General features: G+C 39.9%; 1 protein-coding gene and 1 pseudogene across 2 annotated transcripts in view; one reads left to right on the top strand and one right to left on the bottom strand.

Annotated features, from left to right (window-relative positions):
* LOC111142588 (GRB2 associated regulator of MAPK1 subtype 1) overlaps positions 1-26,045 on the top strand; it is a 196,875-nt gene that overhangs the window by 26,218 nt on the left and 144,612 nt on the right. The window lies entirely within an intron of this gene.
* Positions 21,189-26,045, bottom strand: part of LOC111142662 — a 13,384-nt pseudogene continuing 8,527 nt past the window's right edge.

Raw genomic sequence — 26,045 nt, 5'->3', positions numbered from 1 at the left:
ATTTATTTATTTGACAGAGAGAGATCACAATTAGGCAGAGAGGCAGGTGGGGGGGGTGGGGGTGGGAAGGCAGGCTCCCTGCTGAGCGGAGAGCCTGATGTGGGGCTTGATCCCAGGACCCTGAGATCATGACCTGAGCCGAAGGCAGAGGCTTAACCCACTGAGCCACCCAGGCGCCCCATGGTTTTTTTTTTGTTTTTTTTTTTTTTTAAGATTATGTATGTATGTATGTATTTATTTGTTTGAGACAGAAAGCATGAGTTGAGGGATGGGGCAGAGGGAGAGATAGAAGCAGACTCTCCCATGAGTAGGGAGCCCTAGGTGGGGCTCCATCCCAAGATCCCAGGATCATGACCTGAGCCGAAGGCAGACACTTCACTGACCGAGCCACCCAGCCTCCCCTCAGCATGACTCTTGATAGCACTTTTTTCACTCTCTGAAGTGCCTTGTTTGGACAGCACATTATATGGACAACCAGTTCATAGGTGAAGTGATGTAATACCCCCTCCTAGTCTTGTTGTGATGTGTGATGATGACAGGAAAGGGAGTGAAAATGAAGGGCATGGTTCTGCTGGTTTACAAAAATAAAACTTTTGTTACAGTAGAAAATCATGAATTCTGTAGTATAGCTGATTGATTTCATTGTGTGTGTGTATATATATATATATGTTTTACATACATATGTTTTACATACGTATTTTTGCTAGAAAAATGAATCTAGTTCCATCTATATGATTTGATTCTGGGATTATATATGCTAATTAAATGGGATTTACTATAGATTTTAAACCTGTTTAGGAGGTGGAAATCATTTGTTATGCTATAGTAAGATGACTGCATTAAATCCTACAAAATAAACTAAATTATATTTACACATAGAACTTCAGTGATTTTTAACTAGGAGTCTTTATCTCAGCCATTCATCTTGATATAGTCATAGGTCATTGGAAGATTTCTGGTTTAGATTCAGAGGCAAGAAATGATTGATTCATGAAATCTGAATATTACCATAGGCAATAATTTTGACAAAACTTTTTTTTTTAAGATTATTTATTTATTTATTTGACAGACAGATCACAAGTAGGCAGAGAGGCAGGCAGAGAGAGAGAAAGGAAAGCAGGCTCCCCGCCAAACAGAGAGCCCGACGCGGGGCTCGATCCCAGGACCCTGGGATCAAGTCCCACATTGGGTGCCTTGCTCAGTGGGGATCCTGCTTCTCCCTCTTTCTGCCTCTCCCTGAGCTTAGCATGCTCTCTCTCTTTCTGACAAATAAACAAAAATATTTTTAAATAAATAAATAAAGAGAAAATCTTTTCTCCTACATGTGAGTCATCTTTTCGCTTTCTTGATGCATCCTTTCAAACATAAAATTTTAGGTTTTGGTGATTTCTAGTTTATCTGTTCTTTATGTTGTCACTTATGCTTTTAATATCATATTTTAGTATTGTATTTAAGAAAAAAACCCAAAAACAAAATTATTGCTTACTCCAGGGTCACAACAATTTACTTTTACGTGTTGTTCTAAGAGTTTTATAGTGTTAACTCTTAGGTTCAGGTCTTTCCATTTTGAGTTGATTTTTATATGGATTGCTTTTAAATGATGGCTTATCCATCTTTTTCCAGCTGCTTTATCTTTTAAAATATTTCTGGTATTTCAGTCCACGTGAAATTACATGAGAAGTTTTAAGAAAAACTCCACTTTCCACTCTTCTATGTCTTCCGTTGATCATTTGGGGGATTCAGCTTACTGACATACAGTGATTAATTTCCATTTTTTTAAGCTAATGCTATTGTGAGCTGAAGAATACACATGTTCTCTTTTACAGTAGCCAATACAAGACAGTGTAGTACTGAAGACTCTCGCTCTGTTAACCTGAACAGTTGGTCTCTGTTCTAGAACAATATCTTCATTTTCTGGGAACATTTGTTTGGGATCTTTTAATGAAAGCATCTCTCTTCCCATCAGCCTCTTATCTGCACAATGAACAAAGCTACTAAGTAGAGGGCAAAAGCTTAAGACATGCAGGTGACTTGGAAACTGCCATATCCCATATGCTCTGTGTGCAGAAATTTGCATCCATACCAAAGTTGAGTTTGGGAAACTTCACTGTCTGTTCTGTTCCTCAAATAATATGCTACAAAACTTTCTTAACAAAGCCCTCTGTTATTTTTATTTTTCATTAAATCAGGATGTTTTTTCTTTGATATGCTTAGTTCAGCTTCAGTGATACTGCTCTTTTTGTAAAGAGCATGTTTTAAATTTCAGGGTGTCAGTATTTCTTAAAATGTACCTTACATTTCAAAGAGCTTCAGTTTCCCTGAAATGTCACCCATTGAATAAGAAGCTGAGATGGAATCTTTGCACTGAATTCACATTAATTGGTTTGTATTCTTTCATTATTATCTTGGTATACTTAGCTTTTCAGGTTGTAAAAAAAAATTGTGTTTTGTACATAGCTTAGTTTCACACTTTATGGCCATGAATGAAAAAATTGAAAGTTGATATTGATACTTGCAATATCAAAGGTAATGGGCACTATACTAAACCGTAAAATGATTTTACTTAGCAGTATGACATAGAACAACAGATTTTCAATACTGATTTTTATTTTAAATGATGGATCAGTAATGATTTTCATGTAGCAGTTCAGTAATTTAGTTTACTTTTTGGCAGAGCTGCTCAAGCCACTTTGGAGGAATCTCTTCTGTGGAGAGAAACTGCAGTTTGCACCTGCCTAGAGATTGGGTGGAGCCAGCAGCGTTTAGCCGCTGAGGTTGTGCTCCTGGGCTTGTTGTGAATTGCTTCCAGTGCTATTACCATGACCTTTCCAAGGAACTTGGTAGGCTGCGCCAGGGACAGGAAGTTTGCTGTATTTTGGAATGCAAGCAAAAATATTGGCACATTGTCTCTCCAGATGACTTTAAGAGTACTTTTCTTTCTGTGTGGGGTTGGGAGGGTGGGCTGTGCATGGAGAGGTTTGCCATGTGGGTTGGCTTGTGTCTGAAGAAGGAACCCTTTCAGATTTGGATGTGATTACAGAAGCAGAGAAATAAAACTGCAGTGGGGGCTGCTTTTTGTTTGGGATATAAGGGAAGGCTCTGTCTGAGAATTGCTTGTGTCTGGGTGAGTAGTCATTAAATAGAGAACATGATCACAGAAGAAGTTGAAGTCATGTGCTTGGGTGTAACAGGTAGCAGCTTTCCTTATCTGCTCCTTCCTTTTTTTTTTCTTTTCTTTTCTTTTTTTTTTTTTTTGAAGAGCTGCATTTTCTTGATTGGTGGCTCGTAGGAGTAGCTAACTTTGATTTAGTGTTTAATCTGTACCGCATAGTAATGTTTTCCTTGGGTGGCTTATTTGATCCCCACAGCTGCAGCACCAACTGAAGGACTATCATCCCCATCTTCCAGGGGAGAATGGGGAAGGAAGGGTGTCTATGGAGTTGGGGTGCCGGAGCCCAAATTCTTTGGTGAACTTTGGGGAAATTTTTTTTCGGTATTCCTAGTTACAATAGATACTGCTTCCCATATATTGACTCCTATTATCTGAGAATTTGCATCTGTACCTCTGGATTTCCTCAGAGGATTTTTTTTTTTTTCCCTCTCAAAGTATAGGAGCTGGCATCTTGATGTTCTTACATCTCTGAGACACCTTCTGCTAATTATGATTATAATTTCTGTAGTTTATTAAATCTTACAAAAGCATCAATTGTAAGAGGTGCTATTATTTTATATATAGCTAAGAAAGAAAGAAAACAGATACCCAGTAAACTCCAGCGGTGCTTTTTATCAGCTAAAATTTTGTTTTATATTTGAATAAGCTCTTTGTGGCTTGCTTAGATGTAGATGAAAATTCTTGGGCCATATAAACAAGAAAATGCAGGTGAAATAAATTACGGTGTTTCTAAGTCTTCTTTACCTTTCAAGTTGATCTCTTCTGCATTATTTTTGCACTTGGCCATAGATGTCCATGTTGTTCACATATTACGGTCTTCTGTGATAGCAAGAGCATCATTGAGGATTGAGACAGCATTCCTTAGGAATGCTCTACCATTGTCTCCAGGCTTTTCTTCCAAACTGCAAGTTCTAGCAGATATGCATGGGAAATGATACATCACAGCCACCAGCTGGCCAGCAGTGATTGTGAGATGTAGTGATTGGAGATTCATTGTAAAATCAGAAGGTAGTATTGCAATATCAGAGGGAGATGTAAAATCAAAAGCTCAGATTTCTTCTTTTTAAATGTTTTTATTTTAGATTTTTTATTATTTATTTATTATTTATTTATTATATTTATTATTAAGTAGGTATAAGTGTTCATTATTAAGGCAAATATTAAGCATGGTGGCTAGGAATTTGAACTGGGATCTGAAACTAAAATATCATGATGTAGAGAGTTGCCAGAAGCCCATTTATAGTCAAGCAGAAGCTGTGTTATCTTAATGAAGTTACTTCTCTGTGCCCCAATTTTTCATCTAAGAAAAGGCCCATAAGGATGATGGTTTCCACCTCAGGGTTTTTTGATTTAGTAAGTTGATTTCTATAGTGCCTTAAAACATCGCTTTATACATTGATGTACTATTTATGTTAAGTATATTAGTAAACAAACAAATAAATGACTGATATCACCAGGAAGTAGGGGGAACCAGGTATAAACAGAGGCCAGGCAACAGAGAGGAGAATGGAGCAGATGCACAGAAACTGTAGGAGAAGGCCCATGAGGTCCATGAGGGCCTCCTTCCCTACTGAAGGAGCCTAACAGTGGGCATCCCATGGCACGGTTGGGGGCTAGGGAGTGGAAGGCAGGGCTTACAACTTAGTCTACACAGCAGTTTCCCCAAATGTAGATAAAAGTCACATGTGTGCCAGGAATAGAGGTTGGTGGCTGGTGGAGACTGTAAGGAGCAGTGGAAACACCCACCATTGCTTGCTCTCAACCGTCTCAAACATGCACTGGGAGTATTCTTGTCAAAAATAACTCCAGCTAGTACAGTTTTGTTTTGCTTTTTAATTAGAGATAGCTTGGCCATTCTGTGACTTGGCAACCAAAGCATTTTAACCGCTTCTTCAATATCTTTTGGTCCAGAAATGACCCAGGATAAGGGCCAACCCCACAGGTTTGTAAATCTATGGAGCCCTCTTCACTTGGAGAAACCCGAAGCATTGCGTTATCAGAAGTCAGTTTACCTGAGCAGTCATGGAATTTCTGCTTTCACAGACAGTTCTCCTGCCTCGGTGGAGTTCTTGATCTGTGAGCCAATTCCATGTTTTATCAGACTTCAGCCTAGGGCAGAACCAAGGCTCTTATTTCATATAATTCTTTCCTCTTCTGTGTTCTTTTGGGAGAAGAACGCAACTTTCACTTCTCTGCAACAACTCCTGTTCAGTAACAGAAGTTGTCACCATAGTGCAAAGTCAGTGGGTTTTAGAATTCTATAGAGCTGCCTTTCCGTGCCTGGCAGTCTTCGAGTCCGTTCTGTTGTCTCTCAAGAAGGAATACTGGCCTTTACTTCAGAGAGCTATGGGAAGGTGCTCCGAAATCTTGTAGCTTAAGCTCTTTGTCTTGCCATTACTAGTGCCTGTTCCATTCAGTTGCTAAGCTAGGTCACACTTGGATATCCCACCTCTGTCTAAGGCAGGGGTCATGGTGGGACTAGGGATGAGCCCAGGGCTTTTCCCAAACAATAAATATTCACCACCCCCAGCCCATCAAGAGTCCTTACTGTAATGAGCCACTACTACCCATGGGAGTGGCTGGCGGGGGGCGGGGGGCGGGTGGTGGTACAAAAGTCAAATTTGTGCCCCTTCTCTTTCCATCCTCCATCCCTGAAACTCCAGCTCGGGGTACCCTATGCCTCCGGATTGGTCACTTTGAGAAACTTAACACCTATTTTAGTGATAATCACTTTAGAATTCCTAGTGATAGCCATAGAGATCTTGAAAGCAGCCTTGGAAGGTGCTACTCCTAAATGTTTTTCATTTTACAGATAAGAAAACTGAGATTCAGCACTTAATTGCCTAAAGAGAAAAGATAAGTTCCATTATCAACTTAGAAATCCTTCAAAGTCCGTTCCCTGTTGTCATATTTCAGTGTCATTTATCGGGATGAGGATTTGACATGCTTTTTGTTCTTGACCTTCTTTTGTTCCAGGGTCAGTAAAGAATGGAGGGCTGTCCTTGTTTCTGACCATCTCTCTCAGCTGAAGGTCAGGTTGATTGTGTGATTCACAGCTCCCTGAGGGGAAGAGTCTGTTTGTTAAGGGGTTCGCTGCCCCTAGAGCAAACGGGGCCACATGGTGGAGCACTAGCTAGGCAGGGGGCCAACGGGAGGGAAGTGTGAGGACTTAGCTGGACCCGTGGAAGGAAGTTCACAGATTGGGGTCTTAAATCCACAGGGCTGGTGGCCATCCTGAGCCTGCTAGCTTGCACGTGAGCCTGGGTTTAGACCAGAGCAAACAGACTTTCTCTGCCAGATAAAGCATGTTTATTTTTGTCTCTTATTTAGTTATATATTATAGGACTTCTCCCTTATTTTTTCCTGAGAGTAGAAATGGCAGCTGAAGTTCATTCCTTTCCAAGTGAGAAAGAAAGAATAAAGAAATGGGGGAAGGGAGGGATCTGTACATGTTTAGTTCCTCACATTTTTGGTAGGAGCAGTAGTCTGTTCGATAAACAGTTTTTATTCTAGGCTCCTGAGTGCTGGATTTGGGTGGTTTTGATCTATTGGACTTTAGTTTACTATTTTATTTTATTTATTTTAAAAAGATTTATTTACTTATTAGAGGAAGAGAGGGAGCATGAGGGAGGGGGCTGAGGCAGAAGGAGAGAGAATCTGAAGCAGACTCCACACTGAGTGCGGAGCCCGCCAGGGGGCTCGATTTCATGAGCCTGAGATGACGACCTCAGCTGAAACCAAGAGTTGGCTGCGCAACCGACTGGCCAACCAGGCGCCTCTGGTTTACTATTTTAAAGAGATCAGTCCAGCTGTTTTAGATGAAACATGGTGGTAATAAACACAGCATAAAAGTAAGCCCAGTTTGCTTAGTTTAAGAGTGTGAAGAGCACTGGAACTAAATAAAAGCTTCCAAATTTAAAACTGAAACATTCTTTAAAACATCTGATTATTTGTATTGAATTTTTAAGATGGAAGCAGATACAGCAACTAAGGTATCATTCTTTTCCCCATTTTTGTATGTAGACCACTCCCTCCTAGTTTGAGGTCTGGCTGTAGGTAAATCTGTCATCACAGAGGTGGGATGTCCTTGACTTTTCAGGAACATTCTGCCTGGCAGTCTGTTGCAAGGTGCGATCAACATTCTTGACGTGCATCATCTCCGATGCTCACTCTCTCCTTGGCCTGTAACCACGGGAAACTGTTTCAACACACCAGCATCTCTGACTGTAGAGTTTGGAAACCCAAAGACACACCTGTGGAATGCTTGCCGATGGGCAGGGTACTTCCTCCTTCCTTCCTTTCCTTATAGAACTCCCGTCAGTTTTTATCCCTTCACGGTTTTTTTCCCTCCACACTTTCCCAGGCCCCCCAGTACAATAGGGCATGATGGGTGGTCCGGACTTTGGTGCTAGAAGGAAGCACCAGGACGGGCCCACCCTGTCCCCTTCGTAGGATGGAGGAGGCAAGTGCAAGGGATTGCGTCCTCGCCTCGAGGTCACTGGCTGAGCAGCAGTCGAATCTAACTAAAGCCCATGTCCCCAGGCTCTGTCTGGTGCTATTTTAACCAGAACAGATTGCTTTGGTGGGTTGGACTTGTTTGTTGCCCAGCTGTCACTTTTGTCATTTGAATGATTACATATCGCTTCTCAGCCTTTCGGCTAAGATCAAGTGTGAATGATTACGGATCATTATAATGGCTTACGGCCCATGTGGGAAGAACCATGTGATACGGTTACTTTCTTTCAACTCCTCTATGAAAGGCTTGCTGCATGCGGATACAGGGTTGAGGGATACAGGGTTGAGAGATACACGAGGTATTTCTCGGTGATTCCATGATAACCTTTAAAGTAGGTTTTCACCTCTGTGGGCTCAAAAGACGTCTTGCTTAAAGGCCCACAGCGGATCAGTGAGGGAGCTAGGATTTGAAACTGTTTCCCTGTCTTCAAAATCTCTGCCCCTTTAGTACCCCAGTTACATGTTCAGAATAATAAGAACCCTCACACTTGAGATTTTATCAATTTTAAAACTGAAAATGTCTAACCAGAGTAATGGGTTTTTCCTTACACTGTTATATTCCAGCTTTGCTTTAATTTAAAATAAAAATTCAAAGGAAACTGTTGGAATGAGTGAGGTGATGCATTTAAACAGTCCTAATAATGAAGCTGTTTGAAGTTCCAGAAATGACATCTGACTTTAGCTGCTTCATCGAGTTTATTAGTTGGATAAGAAATGACATCAATATTTGGCTTAAAAAAAAAAGAGACCTTGTTTTAATTTTGTGAACCTTACTCAGATTGATGTTCAGCTGTTAATTTGAAGTGTTCGGTTAGAAAGATGTAAATAAAGATATGTCCTCTTCTAATTGTGATTTAAAACATCGGAAGTCACACACACACACACACACACACACACACACACACACACAGAGCCCCCTCACCCCCAGATGAATAGGCAGAGCAACAGGACTTGCAAGAATGTAACCACACTGTACCAGCTCTGTGTTCTGTGTTGCTCCTTCCTTGACCTTCAGGGGTTCTGTAGAGGACAGCCCTTCTGCCTGCTTGTTCTGGGCTTCCTCTGTAACATCCCTTCCCATCGCCTCAACCCTGTAGCTTTTGTGTGCTTAGCCTAAAACCTCTTCTGCCAGCATCTTTCTTTTACCTTTTCACACTTAACTACTCTGTCTTCTTGATTCTCTCATGATCGTCAGCCCCTTCAATGCCCTTTCCTTCTCAGCCTCTGACAACATGTTGTTTATCTAGAAGACTCACTCTCCGTTTCCATTCGATGCAGTACATGCAGAGAAAGAGGCATTGAAATGAGTCAGACCTGGGACTGAAACTTGGTTCTCCCATTTAATTAGGCATGAGACCTCAGTGGCAATTTTTTTTTTTTTAAATGTGTGAAACAGGGCTAACAATCCCTCCTTCCCAAGGTAATCAGAAAGATTAGCTGAGATCATGCATTACAAGCACCTAAAACTGTGCTTGGCACACTCTAGGAATTCAGGCATGAGCACTCCTCACCTTTGTCCTTTGTCTCCTTCCCGGTTCCATTGTGAAGTTGGACACATTAAAATCTTCAGCGATTTCTTGAAATTTTACATCTGTAGCAACATCTGTCTCCTTAAATGTACTTTATGTAGCTTTTCTTTATGTAGCAGCATATTAGACAGGTTTTTATTCTGTGTCACCATTATCTTCAGTTACTAGCATTATAACTACCTTGACTTCTCCTAGTATATTAAAAGAATTCCATTATTGATTAAGTAGACTTTGTGGGATATCCTATAAACCTGACCATCAAGTATAATGTTTCTTTTTTTTTTTTTTTAAGATTTTATTTATTTATTTGAGAGAGAGAATGAGCAGTGGGGAGGGTCAGTGAAAGAGAGAGAAAGAGAGAGAGAAGCAGATTCCTTGCTGAGCACAGAGCCTGATGTGGGGCTTGATCCCAGGACCCTGAGATCGTGACCGGAGCTGAAGGCAGATGCTTAACCAGCTGAGCCATCCAGCTGCCCCCAATTATAAAGTTTTTACAGACAAAAATGAGCCAGTATTCAGACAGCCAGTTTAATAACAAATGTGAGAAAGAATACTTTTGCTTTGTTTTTTTTTAACTTTGTATTTTGAAATAATTTTAGATTCACATGAATTACAAAAATGGTATAGCAGGTTCCCAGATACCCTTAACCCATCTTCCTCTTGTAATTCTAGTGCCATCATCAAAACTGCCAAATTAACATTGGTCTGATACTATTAATTAAGCCATAGGCTTCATTTGGATTTCGTGTGTTTCCCCCCCCTTCATCCTTTTTCTGTTCCAGGATTTAATCTAGGATCCCACATTATGTTCAGTCATTCTGTCCCCTTGGGCTTCTCTAATTTGTGACAGTTTCTTGGTCTCTCCTTGTCTTTCATGACCCTAACACTTTTGAAGACTACTGGTCATTTATTTTGTAGAATGCTCCTCAGTTTGAGTTCGTCTGATGTTTTCACTTCATTAAATCGAGGTTGTGAGTACTGTAGAGATGCTGTTCTCTTCTCAACGTGCTGTCAGGGTACATGATGTCATTCTAGCTTATTATAGGTGATGCCAACCTTGATCACTTGGGTGAGGTGGTCTCCCCCAGATTTCTCCATTGTAAAGTTACTGTTATTCCCTTGGCTATGAATAAATATCTGGGGGGAGACACTCTGAGAGTGTGCATATATCTTCTTTCTCTTTTTGCCCATTCATATTACTTAATTGCAGTATAGTTCAGTGTTGTTTGTTAGTTCCGGGCATATAGCATAGTGATTCAACAATTCTGTGCATTACTCAGTGCTCACTGCGGTAAGTATACTTATCATCTGTCACCACTTTACACTATTAAAATATTATTGATTATATTCCCTGTGTTGTACTTTCCATCTCCGTAACTTACTTTTTTTTTTTTTTCTTAAAGATTTTATTTATTTATTGGACAGAGATCACAAGTAGGCAGAGAGAGAGGAGGAAGCAGGCTCCCTGCTGAGTAGAGAGCCCGCTGAGGGGCTCGATCCCAGGACCCTGAGATCATGACCTGAGCCGAAGGCAGAGGCTTTAACCCACTGAGCCACCCAGGCGCCCCTCCATAACTTATTTTGTAACTGGAAGTTCGTACCTCTTAATCCCCTTCACCTGTTTTGCCCATGCCCCCACCCACCTTCCCTTTAGCAGCCACAGTTTGGTTCTCTGTATTTAAGAGTCTGTTCATTTGTTTTGTTTTTTAGATTCCAACTGTAAGTGAAATCATATAGTATTCGTCTTTTTCTGTCTCACATTTCACTTAGCATAATACCCTTTAAGTCCATCCCTGTTGTTGCAAATGGCAAGCTTTCATTCTGTTTTATGGCTGAGTAATAGTCCATGGTATATATATATATAATATATTATCGTGTATATATACATTATATATATAATATGTTTATATACATAATATGTATATATACATATATACATATATAATATGTATATAATATATATTATATATACATTATATATACACACCGTGGATTATTACTATGTACACAGATAAGTATTTAATATACATGGTAAGTATAGTATTACTATATTACTCCATACTATATATGTGATATATATTATACACACACACACACACACACACACACACACACACACACCCCACACCTTCTTTATCCATTCATCTATTGATGGATACTTGGGTTGCTTCTGTATAATGGCCACTGTAAATAATACTGCAGTGAACATAGGGGTGCTTGTGTCTTTTGAATTAATGTTTTCATTTTGTTTGGGTAAATATCCATTAGTGGAATTACTGGGTTATAGGACATCTTTATTTTGAACTTTTTGAGAAATTTCCCTATTGTTTTCCACAGTGGTTGTACAAGTTTACATTTCCACCACAGTGCAAGAAGGTTCCCTTTTCTCCACATTTCCCACTCATTTTATTTTGATTTTTTATTTTTGTAAGGATTTTATTGAGATAGAGAGAGAGAGAGTGAGTGCAGGAGCAGGGGGAGGGGCAGAGACAGAGGGAGAAGCAGACTCCTTGCTGAGCAGGGAGCCCTACATGGGGCTCCATCCCAGGACCCTGGGATCATGATCCAAGCCGAAGGCAGATGCTTAACCCACTGAGCCATGCAGGAGCCCCTCGCCACTCATTTTAGATCTGTGGATCTAGCCTACAGCAGTGTTAACACTGGTGGTTTAATGGTGGTTTCCTCCTTCCCTCATCACTACTGCATTTATGAATTGGAATTCTTCTATAAGGAAGACAGGTCTTCTTATTTATTCATTTAAATACTATCATTATTTTGGCATGGACTGATGGATATGTATTTTATCCTTTGTGTTATAACCCAGTATTATTGCTGTTTACTTTGTTGCCCAAATTGTTCCAGGTTTGCCTACAGGGAGTTCTCATGTTGGCTTCTCTGTCCTTCAGTGTGCCTCCATTTTTTTTTTTTTTTTTTTTGAAGAATTTATTTATTTGACAGAGATCACAAGTAGGCAGAGAGTCAGAGAGAGAGAGAGAGAAGGGGGGAAGCAGGCTCCCTGCTGAGCAGAGAGCCTGATGTGGGACTCCATCCCAGGACCCTAAGATCATGACCTGAGCCGAAGGCAGTGACCCAACCCACTGAGCCACCCAGGCGCCCCATTTTGTTTTATTTTAAAGCACTTTCTGATCCTACAAGGTGTTCCAGGCTCATTTTGTATTTTCTCTGTGTCAGCCTTGGACTTAGCCTCTTCACCAAGGAGCCTTAGTTCCTTTGGATGAAAGTATGTTTATTGCTGCTGGAAGTGTCATTTTAATGTCTCTCAGCAGGAAGAGTTAGGAAGTATTCGCATGGAAACTAACAAATGTGTGCACATACACATCTCTTCATGTTTCCATATCTATCTGTGTATGATCTTGAGGTGGGGGTTCTGTATGTATACCCTCCCATTGATTTCTAGCACAGGGTTCATTTTAACCGTCCTTTATGCTTATTTGTGACTTCTTTTTCCGGCAATTGGAAACTGGCTCTCATTATTCAAAAACTGGTTGATTGGGACGCCTGGGTGGCTCAGTTGGTTGGGCAGCTGCCTTTGGCTCGGGTCATGATCCCAGCGTCCTGGGATCGAGTCCCACATCGGGCTCCTTGCTTGGCGGGGAGCCTGCTTCTCCCTCTGCCTCTGCCTGCCATTCTGTCTGCCTGTGCTCGCTCTCTCTCCCTCTCTCTCTGACAAATAAATAAAATCTTAAAAAAAAAAAAAAAACTGGTTGATCGTGTCTGGATCTATTTTTGGATTATCTGTTCTGTTCCACTCATCTTTGTATCTGTGCATTCACCAGTACCACAATGTTGATTTATTATAAGTCTGTTGTTAGGTAGTGTGAGTCCCTGTGTATTTTTTTTTACTCAAAATTGTTTTGTCTGTTCTACTTCCTTTGCCTTTCCCTGTAAATATTAGAATCAACTTGTCTATATTTACCAAAAACAAAGTAAAAATAAACAAACAAACTTTTGCCAGGACTTTGATTGTAATTGCATTAAGTCTGTAAATCATTTTGGGGAAAATTGATTTTTTTTTTTAAGATTTTATTTATTTATTTGACAGACAGAGATCACAAGCAGGCAGAGAGGCAGGCAGAGAGAGAGAGGGAAGCAGGCTACCTGCTGAGCAGAGAGCCCGATGCGGGGCTCGATCCCAGAACCTTGGGATCATGACCAGAGCCGAAGGCAGAGGCTTTAACCCACTGAGCCACCCAGGCGCCCCAGAATTGATATTTTTAACTATAATGAGTCTTCCAGTCCATGAACCCTGCTATCTCTCCATTAATTGACATCATTTTATTTCTTGCAAAGGTTTTGTAGTTTCCAACATAGAGATTCTGTACATATTTTATTAGATTTATACTTAAGTGTTTTTTGGGGGAGAGCTATTGTGAGTGATAAATTTATATTTTTAAAATTTCTGTTTCCAGTATGTCCATTGCTACAATACAGAAATGTGATTGACTTTTGTGATTAACTTAATATTCCTCAACCTTTCTTATTCTAAGAATTTTGTGGATTCTTTATCTCTGTAAAAATTCATGTTCTCTGTAAATAGAAGCAATTTTATTTCTTCCTTTCCAGTCATATGCTTCTTTATTTTTTTTTTTCCCTTTAATTGCAGTGGCTAGGATTTCTGATGTTATGTTTAATAAAGTAGGGAGAATAAAGGTTCTCACCTTGTTCTCAATGGATCTTAAAGGGGAGAGCACTCATTCTTTTACCATGATGTATATTAGCTCTGGATTTTCTTTATAAATGCCCTTTATCAGGTTAGTTTGCTGAAAGTTTTTATCATGAATGAGTGTTGAATTTTGTGAAATGCTTTTCCACTTCAATTGAATGATCCTGTGTGGGTTTTTTTTTTTTTTAACAGTCTATTCATATGCTGAAATTATATTAGTTGACTTCAAATATTAATGTAGCCCTGAATTCCCAGCATAAACTCCAGTTGGAAGTGGTGCATTTCTGTTAATGTTAATATTTTATTGAGGATTTTTAATTGTGGGGTAGATGAAGGATATTGGTATAGTTCTCTTCTCCTGTACTGTCTGTCTGGTTGTGGTGTCATGGTAATTCTGGCCCCATAGAATGAGTTAGGAAGTATGCTTTCTCTTATGTTTTCTTTTTAAAAAATATTTTATTATTTATTTATTTATTTGACAGACAGATCACAAATAGGCAGAGAGGCAGGGAAAGAGAGGGGGGGGGGAAGCAGGCTCCCTGCTGAGCAGAGAGCCCAAGGCAGGCCTCAATCCCTGGACCCTGGGATCTTGACTTGAGCTGAAGGCAGAGGCTTTAACTCACTGAGCCACCCAGGCACCCCTCTCTTATGGTAATTTTCTTATGATTGTAGGATTGGTATTATGTCTTCATTAAATGTTTGGTAGAATTTGCCAATGAAACTATCCAGGCCTTGGGATTTATATTTTGGAAAGGTTTTTCTAAATATAAATTTAATTTCTTTAATAGAAAATTAATCAGGTTATCTTTTTTCCTTCAGTGTGTTTTGGTAGTTTGTGATTTTTGAGAAATTAGTCCATTTTATCTAAATTGTTGGTTCTGCATGGGCAGAATTGTTCTTAAGTTTTACTTTTTCCTTTTCATGCCTGCTAGATCTTATTGATAACCCCTCTTTTCTGCTTCTGATAATTTTTGTCTCTCTTTTCTGGTCAGTCTCGCTAGAGATTTATCAATTTTATTGATCTTTTTAGAGAACTAGGTTTAGATTTGATTGATTTCCCCCCCCATTTTCTGTTTTTAATTCCATTGATTTCTGCTCTCATTTCCTTCCTCTCTTTAACAATAGAAATTAACAATAGAAATTTAAAAATTTCTATTATTTCCTTCCTTCTGATTGCTTAGGGTTTATCTCACTCTGCTTTTTTTGTTTGTTTGTTTGAGGGAGAGAATGAGAAAGAGAGAGTGTGTGTGAATGTGTGGTGAGAGTCAGAGGGAGGGAGAGAGAATCTGAAGCAGGTTCCATGCTTATTGTGGAGTAAAACGACCCTGAGATCATGACCTGAGCCAAAAATCAGGAGTTGTATATTTAACCACTGAGCCACCCAGGCATCCCTCTCTCCTTCTGCTTTTTATTTTTTAATATTTGTTTTATTTGACAGAGAGAGCATGAACAGGGGGAACAGCAGGCAGAGAGAAAGGAAGAAGCAGGCTCCCTGCTGAGCAGAGAGCTGGACATGGGACTCAATCCCAGGATGACCAGAGCCGAAAGCAGATGCTTAACCGACTGAGCCACAGAGGCACCCCTCACTCTGCTTTTTTTTTTCTTCTTCACTGTGCTTTTTATGTACCCTTCTAATCATTGCTATAGTGGCAGCCCACATACGCTGAAAATTTCAAGTTTTTGCTTATTTAACCATCATACATATCTTACAGAAATTAAGGGAGAACAATAGTATACTTACCCAGATAATCACCATTTTGGTTGCTCTCCTTCATTCCCAATGTAGCGCATTTCCTTCTGGTACCATTTCCCTTCTGTTCAAGGGACTTTCTTGACCACTTTTTGTAGAGTAAATCTGCTGGCAACAAATTTTCTCTTAGTTTTTCTTCCCCTGAGAATGGCTTTATTTTATCTTTATTGGTCGAGAGTATTTTCCCTGGATGTAGAATTCACTGGATGACAAATCTTTTCTTTGAGAACATGAAAAATGTTGCTGTTTCTTTCCAGTCTCCATGATTTCTGACGAAGTCAGTAATCATTTCAGCCACGGTTTTTCTCGGTAGCGTGTCATTATAAGTGGTTTGCTTTAGGATTTCTGCCTTTGTTTTCAGTGTTCTGCAGTTTGTGTGTTAGGGCATGGGTTTCTTGGAGCTTATTCTGTGCAGTATTTGCTGAGATTTTGGAATCTGTAAATTTATATCCACAACTTTTTAAAGTTTTCAGCCATTGTTCAGACATTTTTTGAGCTCTTCTCTCTTCTGAGACTCTGATGACAAAAATTATTAGACACTTTGGTATGGAGAATGTGTTCAGGCTTTTTTCCAATCTTTTTTTCCTTTTCTGTTGGATAATTTCTATTGTTTTATCTACAAACTCCCTAGATTTATTCTTTGTCATCTCCATTCTGTATAGAATCTAACAGTTAATATTTTAATTTAGTTTCTGTGTTTTTCAGTCCAGTGTTTCCATTTGCTCCTTATTTTTTTTTTTAGGGGAAGGGCAGAGACGTTTTATCTATCTATTCCATGAGTTTCACAATACTTTTTTTTTTTTTTTAGGATTTTATTTATTTATTGGACAGACAGAGATCACAAGTAGGCAGAGAGGCAGGCAGAAAGAGAGGAAGGGAAGCAGATTTCCCTGCTGAGCAGAGAGCCCGCTGAGAGGCTTGATCCCAGGACCCTGGGATCATGACCTGAGCCAAAGGCAGAGGCTTTAACCCACTGAGCCACCCAGGCGCCCCGACATGGTACTTCTTAAACTATAGTTTTAATAGCTGCTTTGAAGTCTTTATCTCGTAATTCCAATATTTGGGTCACTGTCTGTCTCCTCCCTTGCAAGTTGAAATATTCCTGGTTTTTTGTATACCAAATAATTTTGGTTTTAATCTGGACATGTTGAATGTTCTGTTATGAAATTCAGGGTCTTGTTTAAATTTTAAGCAGAAAACTGATGTTTGTTTTCCTGTGTGTTGGCAGGCAGTCAACAGGTTAGGTTCAGATTACAGGTTTCAACCTGCTTTCATGGGCTGTGGTTTTCACTGCCTTTGCTGTGATCATTGGACCTGACCTCTCCTGCTCCACCCCTTAACCAGTGTGTATTTCATTTCTCAAGGCATGGGTAGTTGGTTGAAATTCAGATCACCCTCAGCTTGGAGGTGAGCCCACAAGTTCTTTACGACTTTATGGGATTGCTCTCTTGAGCTCCCTTCTCTCTGTCATATCACTGCCACGTACTGGCTCCTTGACATACTCTTCTCAGTCCTCTAGCCAAAAAGTGTAAGCTTTAGTTTTTCCTGTCTTCCCTGCACTTCTCAGGATTGCATCTGTGTCCAGGGCCATGTTGCAAGAGGATGGAGAAACGAAAAAGCAGCAAGGATTTGCCCATCCTCCTGGGACCACCACTAATTTGGTCAGTGAGAATTCCCCTCCCCCGAGTTTCAGGGACCTGCCCCACTCTTGCCCCCATGGCCACTACCATCACTCTGCATGAAGCCTCTGGTGTTTTGTTATGCCATGTTCTTGTCCCCTTCTCCAGTCAGCCTGTTGATCACTTATTTTTCAAAGCCCTCAGAATCCTGATCTATGCATTCTGTCCATAGTTTGTAATTGCATTCAGTAGAGAGACAGAGTGGTGTTTCTTACTCTATCTTATCTGGAATCTTGAAAGAATCTAGGAAGGCTGTGGTTCTTCTGAGAGTCCCAGCCAGGCTGTCTGTCCCCCTTACTTTCAGTATATTTGCTTTCTTGTTCAACCTCTGTGTGTGTGTGTGTGTGTGTGTGTGTGTGTGTGTGTGTGTGTGTAGAGAGAGAGAGAGAAAGAGAGGAGTTTCTGAACCCACACCCCAATGAGAAACAAATTTTGCAGTTAGAGTGCAATATTGCATATAGGTCTTTTTAAATTTAACATTATAATACCAACTTAAAAACACTGCTTCTAAAGCTGCTAACTAGGGTCAGCTCCCTTCAGCCCTTCAGTGTTCTTAAGTACACCATTCATTTGTGAGATAGATTCATTTGGTAAGACAACATTTTAAAGGTTGGAGCTCACATTTTTTAGATACCCTCAAACACCAGGTCCCTCTAACATGACTGTCTTTGGTCTGTTTGCTGGGTGTGAGGGCATGCAAAGTTGTACTTTTCTCTAAATTGTTTCTTCTAGCTACTACCCTGCTCTGACTTTGGATCTCCCTCAGCACAACTGTTGTCCATTCGGGTGGCAGTACTGTAGTACTGGTATGTAGACAGTATCTAGGACTTGATTGCTGATTATGTCACACATTTGACCTACAGTGTTTCTGCCAACAGAAGAGGACTGGGGTTTTTAAAAATTCCTAGGACGTCCGTTGTGTTTCTGAGTTCAAATGAAGTTACACTGTGCCATGGTGTCTGAAACAAAATTCCTACTGTATTGTGTTCCTTAGTTTGATGTTACTGGATTATCCATGACAAACCATGATTCTGGGTATTTTTTGAACATGTTACCCAATCCTTGTATGCAGAAAGTGGCCAGATAATTATCTGGGTTTTTTTTTTCCCCCTTGCTTTTTTACACGCATACTCTAGGCCAACAGCAATAAAAAATTAAAGAATGTCCTTTTTCCCCTGCCCCAGGGAAGGATGAACTGGAAAGTCTGTTCATTTGGAATTGGAATTGACCTCTGTTTGGATCAGTGCTTTTCATTAAAGATGTAATGTGTCCTTTATCAGCATAGATTAAAATGTTATCAAGAACCCACACCGGAAACACAGCTGGCAAGCTGAAGTGCTCTCTGGCTTCTCTCAACAGCCTATCTTTACAGCTTGAATTCACTTTTAGAATTTGACAGTACTGTGTCCTGAGGTTCAAGCATATCATGGCAGCACCAGAATTCAGAAGGGCCTCTCCCTTAGAGGTGACTACAGCTACCTTTGATGAAAGGATTTGTTTTGTTGGGAACAAAGGCTTAGACTTGGTTATTGAGTACTGGAAACAGTGATTCCGGTGGGGGGGGGGGTGAACATTTTTACCTAGAATGCTGAAGTTATTATTTATATAATGATTCTCATGATAGAAACAATCCTATGTGGTAGATCATTGGTGTCAAAGTTACTGAATGATTTAAAATATCACTGAGGAGGTCCAAGAGGAATACATTTCTAATAGCTAGTGTAGAATGATACATAGTTTTAATTAACTTGATTGTTACTGATGTATATAAAGCTTAATGGTCAATACAAATTTGAACTGGGGCATTTCTCTTTATTCTTTCATGGAGACTATACATGGTAATGTGGGCACTGGATTTAGGATCCCCAAACTTGACCTTGCCCTTTTTTCCCCCACTAATAAAAGGAAGTGATCATTTCATTCTTCATTTTTTGAGAGTTATTTTTTTTAGGGGAGGGGACAAGGGAAGGGCAGTACAAGAGACAAAATTCATTGTATAAATGCTTTTGAAAATGGAAACTTTCGCACTTTTGCTGCGGCATTGCAAGAGATAAAAACAAATTCAAGCTGCTTGATCAGAAAAGAATACAAGAGTCTCGTGGTATCCAAGGGCACGATGGAGCAAAGGACTGAACTGAAAAGATGGGAAATGGTCTGATTGGCTCATCTTGGGTGATGTGTCCACCCTTGAGCCAGTCAGCTGTGTCTGGGAAGTTGGGCATGAAGTCCACATGTTGCCATCAGGGGCTCTTCCTCTCTGTGGGAAGAGTGACATTTAATGGTGAAGGGTTAAACTAGACAACCCCCCAACGTGATCTCTTGCAAAAACCATGTTTAAATTTGCCAGCTTATTGTAATTAAAGCCTCTAATGGTGTGTGACCATTAGGAATGTTACAAAATTTATCAAATTTACGTTTTGATAAATAAAAAATAAAATACGTTTTTCAGCCATTTTCATTCACAAGTTATACTGTGCTAACAGTTTTTCTCCTTTGTGACTACTCTGTATCTCAAAGATGGTATTATATTATATTATATTATATTTTCACTTGAGAAGGAGAGAGAGAGAAAGAGAGAGTGAGTACACGCAGGGGCCAGGGGCAGAAGGAGAGGGAGAGAGAGTTCTAAGCAAACTCTGTGCTGAGCACAGACCTCAATGCGGTGCTTGATCCCATGACCCTGAGATCACGACCTGAGCGGAAACCAAGAAGAGTCAGGTGCTCAACTGCCTGTGCCATCCAGGTGCCCCAAGTGGTATTATATGTTTTAAAGGGATGATTTCTCTTTCCTCTTACAGAATCCATCACCATTTTCAGAACTCTCTATAGTACACTTTCTCGCCATATATAGTCCTATTCTTTTTTTTTTTTTAGAAGATTTTATTTATTTATTTGACAGAGATCACAAGTAGGCAGAGAGAGAGAGAGAGAGAGAGAGGAGGAAGCAGGTTCTCCACTGAGCAGAGAGCCCGACGTGGGACTTGATCCCAGGACCCTGAGATCATGACCTGAGCTGAAGGCAGAGGCTTAACCACTGAGCCACCCAGGTGCCCCAGTCCTATTCTTTCATGTAATTTTCCTTAAATTGCACTGGACTCCTTCCCTTCTCTTTCCTCATGCTGTTGTGTGTTGGAATTTTTTTTAAGACCAAAGAAATTTAACTTTCAAATTTAGAAAATATAGCTTTAATGTATCAGTAAATGATGTAGCATTTTTGAAAGGTCACATTTTTTACGGTTGGAAGGAAAATCGGAAATATTTGTGAGTCATTTTAGTTGTCTGAGTTTAATGCTAGTTTTTCTGTAAGGTTAGATGCTTAATTTAAATGCAGAGTATCACTTACTTCCATATGCCTGACTTTAATTTTTGCAACATGACCGAGTATAATAATAATACAGTCCTTTGGAGTAGAAATTTTCATGTGTGGTTGTGGGTGATAAGCTGTGGATTCTTCTTATGGTTTTGGTGTTACCCGCAGACCACAGCTACCTTACATATAACACCATTGTCACCAGTTGAGACTGAGCTCTTGGTTCCACAGCCACCTGTGGAAGGCAGGTGTTGTGGGTTCTCTCTCCAGCTCTGTCATTTATGAACAAGGTGACCCTGGGCTAATTATGTCACCTGAGCTGCTGATCTTTAAAAACAATACTTAACATAATTCCTGGAAAATAATCATTGCTCACAATGTGGTGATTACTATTAGTAAATGATGTGTTTCTTGCAAAATGTAACTTTGCCAACAAAACGTCCCATCCTACTTTATTTGCTATCTGCATTGTTGCTTTGTAGAGGTCTCTAAAACTTGGAGCTCCCAGGGACTGTCATGGGAAATTGGGGCAGTGAGGGTCCTACAGATTTAGGAGTGACGGATGGAGTAAGTGGCAAGATCCATAGCTATTCGGGTAGTATGGAATCGATTGAATTGATTCAATTTCGAAAGCACTAAGAATTGAAAGACAAATTCCAATAAAATAAAGATAGTGGTGGTAGTGAATTTAAACTCAAATTCATATACATGAAGTGGAAGAAGGAAGCCGAGAGAACAAAGTAGAAGTTGAAGTGAGAATTGCTGTTGCGTGTATTTTACCTTAGATCCTGGGACTCCTATTTTAATATCAATAAAAGAATACATTTTTTTAAAATAATTTTTAAGAATAGTAAAATAATCCTGCTTTGCCTCTTGTTGGCCAGGCCATTAGTAGGACATTTTATTTTCTCTTTTGGACTCTAGAATTAAAGAAAGAAAGCTGGAAAGGATCCAGAGAAGAGCAATGGAAGGAGCCAAAGTATTATTAAAAATAAGGCCCATGAGGAAAGGGTAAAGGAGTTGTGAATCTTTAGTTTGAAGAGATGTTCAATAGGCCACTTAATAACTGTCTTCAGATATGTGAGGGGTTATGAGGAGGGTGCCGAGCAGTTGTTCCTTTCTCACTAAGAACTGAAGGGAAATGGTTCACAGAGACTTTGGTTAGATAAAAACAAGTACTGCTTGGAAAGGGGAGAGCGAGGCGTGAACTCTGTGGTCTTGCTAGCTGTTCTGCACATCTTTGATGGGACGAGACAGCCCTGGTCCTTGGCTGGCTGTGGTGTGTCCCTGTGAAGTCGGCTATGTGCCTGGACAGAACATCTGTATAAACTTAAAATCTCAGCCCCGAAAGTATCACTTTATGTGGTACTCTCTTGTATTTCTGGGTTCTTTCCTGGATGTTAGTCTCTCTCTTTTGCTTCCTCAACTCCCTTCTTTCTTCAAATCGTACAGAACACAAAATGAATTCTTATACCCACTGAAAGACACTCAGCAATTATCAGACTGTGGAGGCAGATTCCACCCCCCCCCACAAGGTTGAGTCAGCATAGTTGGAATCACCATCACCTCCAACAGAAGAAAATTCCATTTGAAAGTAGAAATTATTTTCTGAGGGAGATTTTCACAGTTGTTAATGGGGAAAGTCTCCAGATAAAATTTTGTGCCCCAGTAGAGTAGATTGGTTAAGTAACTATATTTCCTATCACAAAATATGGGAAAGGTTCTTTTTTCAAAAGGGAGGAGCTGCTGAGTTAGTAGAGTTTAAAAGCGAAGTAGTTTGAAATTCCTAAGCACATTTATAGTGGAATATATAAGTGAGTGGTAACTAATTAACATATGCCAAACCAGGGGGGTAAAAATGGTGGAAGGGAGGAGCCGAGTGGTCATTTGGTTGACACTTCACTCAATCACAAACACTAAATTGGGACTGGTACAGAATTTTAAGTGCCTTTTTCTTGGGCCTTGCTGTTGTGATCTTTCTTTAGAACAGTTCTGATATACCCTTTGGAAGGCTGGCCTGTGTGGACGTTGTCTGTGCCAAATTACAACACAGAACAAGGGACTGTTCTGTTTCATTTACTGAGAATAGTGCTTAATAAGTACTATTTGACAACATGCTGAATTAAGGGAATGTTGTAAGGATGTTTCACAAAGGAAAGTGGGTAAAACATCTGATGTTTTCAAGTTCTATTTATATGTAACTTGATAGCAATATAAAGCCTTCCTTAAAACTTTATTTTTAAAATTTTATTCAATACATATGAATATGTACGCTGAGAGAAAATGATGTTATCCGGTCCCAGATATATACCACATCTTGATAATAGTTGATGCTATTTCAGAATCCAATTTTTTGCCTTGTTGGTTTGAAATGTATCAGGCCCTGGTAATTTGATTTATATTAACCAGATTCATGCAATACTGATTTGTAACATGGGACACATTCATGATTATATCCTTTTCTCAAATTTGACTTTGAGCTTATCCTAGTATCTTATCTTTGTTTATAATCTTCAGTAACTATGTTTTTTTTTCCCTAAAAATGGAATCCCAAGTGGAAATTATACTGTTTAAAGGTTTACATATCTACATGTAGACGAATATAATAAAGGTCAGTGAGAGTTAATGTCGGAAGGGAAAAATAACTGTCAAAATTTTTTATAGTACTTCTATTTATATTTCAGTGTCACAAGCTAAGTATTTAGCTCAAGTTTAATTTATTATAGATTTTAGCATATGAGAGTACTACCGTGGGACATTCAAACATTGTTCTACTTACAAATAAACATCTATAGTCAGTTACAACCTATGAAATCATTAACATGTGTTGAAACGTAAAATAGTATAATTTGTAGCTTTTTTTCCTAGCTGTGCTTTTCACTTAAATACGCTTTAAAGAAAAGATTGGGTTTAGGAGCGCCTGGGTGGCTCAGTCAGTTTAGTGTCTGCCTTTGGCTCAGGTCATGATCTCAGGGTCCTGGGATCCAGCCCCATATCAGGCTCCCTGCCCAGCGGGGAGTCTGCTTCTCCCTCTCTTACTCCCCTTTGCTCCTGCTCTTTCTCTTTGTCTCTCAAAGAAATACATAAAGTTTTTAAAAAACTGTCAAAAGAAAAGATAGGGATTAGATGATTCCCTAATGCCTTTTGCATTGAAGCCTTGAAGATTCTAGTCTTCATTGAAGTCAAGCTTGTGTGAGACCTATAATCTGTATGAAGATATGGGTAAGAAGCAATTGTGTTAGACGGTTTTGGGTGATTATACCTGTAACCTTATTTTATTTTATTTTTTTCTTAAAGATTTTATTTATTTATTAGAGAGCTCAAGAGGGTGTACACATGAGCAGGGGGAGGGGCAGAGGGAGAAGTAGACTCCCCGCTGAGCATGGAACCTGTCTCAGGGCTTAATCCCACGACCCCGAGATCATGACCTGAGCCAAAGTCAGATGCTCAACCTATTGAGCCACCCAGGTGCCCCACTTTTGACCTTATTTTAAAAAGATACTTATGTTTTGTCACTGGCAGTAGAACCTAAGGAAAAACCTGAATTTTTGCATATTCAGTTAATACCTGGCTTTCCTTTCTTTTACATACTTAGGAGCTAGTATAGTTCTAATGAGCAGAGCAAGTGCCAGAGTAAAAAAGGAAAGAGAGAAGGGTGTAAGATATAAGGATAAACAATAATTAACTAGTCTGAAGAGCTTCAATGCTAAAAAAAAAGAGATGCAGTATAAATTAGTACCTTACCTTTCATTTTATTAATATATAGCAATCGTGTAGCATTTATGATTTATAGAATGCATTCATTGATGTTCTAATTCTGTCCCCACAACAATTTCTGAAACAGGCACCATTCTTTGCATTTCCGTTTGAAAACCACCTTCAGGGTAACTGTGAGTTAACGAGGATCACACAGGTAGTGTGCCAGGATTCAGACTCTGTTTTCAGACTTCCAGACCAGCTATCTGTCTTTCTGTTGTTTCACAGGGTTTATCTAAACTGGATTTGGTTTAAAACTACACTGAGATACACAGTGTAGGTGAACTACGGATGTGCTTGTGTGAACTCTGAACATCACGTTTGTGAAATAGGCAATGTAGTTTTCCTTCACATGGGGCATGATGGGATAGAGTGGTTGAAGACGAAATGAGGAAGCAGGCTGCTAGTCTTCTGTTGCCACCGGCTGATGGGGGACCTTGTGTACATTTCCTCAATTAGAAAGTGAAGGCAGGGGTACCTGGGTGGCTTAGTTTGTTAAGCAACTGCCTTTGGCTTAGGTCATGATCCCGGAATCCAAGGATCCGTCCCGCATCGGGCTCCGGCTCTGCAGGGAGTCTACTCCTCCCTCTGACTCTTCCCCTCTCATGCTCTCTCTCTCATTCCCTCTCTGTCAAATAAATAAATAAAATCTTTTTAAAAAAAGAAAAGAAAAGAAAGGCAGTTGGCAACTAGGTTCTCCAGACTCCTTTGTAGTTCTAAAATTCTCTAATTCCAAATTTAATTATTACTCTTCCATTCAGAATTGTTTAAAAAAATTATTTGCCTCACATGATTAGCCCACACTTTTGCATTAAGTCTCTCCTAACAATCTATGCCAGGAATTGATAAACTTTGGATTTTGGGTAGTGTAGCAGCAGTCCCTTTGTGGTGACTCTGAGAAGACTTTTCGTATACCAAATTCTGTTCTGTAAGAAATAGTGTCACATGGTGAGAACACTCATCCTGAATTTGAAGAGTGGAAAATGACAACAGAATGCCATTTACACAGGAGCTCATTCAGCAAATGTAAATTGAGCAGCAGTACTAAGTACTTGGGTTGCCAAGACCTTGAACTCCCAGCTTAGCAAGAAGGCAGACGCACAAATGTGAAATGTCAGTGTAATTAGAAGGACGCTGGGATGCCTGGTGGCTCAGTCACCTAAGTATCTGCCTTCAGCTCAGGTCACCATCCCTGGGTCCTGGGATCAAGCCCTGCAGCAGGCTCCCGGCTCAGCACGGATTTTTTCCCTCTCTGTCTGCCCCCCCCCCCCCCCCATTTGTGCGCTGGCTCGCTTGCTCTCTAAGTAAATAAATAAATAAATAAAATATTAAAAACAAAAAGTCCCGGGAAAGATGTCTACAGAGTGGTAAAAGAGTAAAAGAAACAGCGGCATCTGTGGAGTGGAAAATAGAAGAGGTGCACCAACTAAGACTTCACCAAGAAAGGGGTTTTACCAGAAAGGATCTTAGACCTATCTTAAATTTTTTTTTTTAAACATATAATATCTTTTTATCCCCAGGGGTACAGGTCTGTGAATCGCCAGGTTTACACACTTCACAGCACTCACCATAGCACATACCCTCCCCAATGTCCATAATCCCACCCCCCCAACCCCCCTCCCCCCATTAACCCTCAGTTTGTTTTGTGAG

Source organism: Enhydra lutris, unplaced genomic scaffold (assembly GCF_002288905.1).
Source record: "Enhydra lutris kenyoni isolate GAN:26980312 unplaced genomic scaffold, ASM228890v2 scaffoldscaffold8, whole genome shotgun sequence".
Classification (NCBI taxonomy): Eukaryota; Metazoa; Chordata; class Mammalia; order Carnivora; family Mustelidae; genus Enhydra; species Enhydra lutris.
This window is presented reverse-complemented; position numbering and strand designations above follow the sequence as displayed.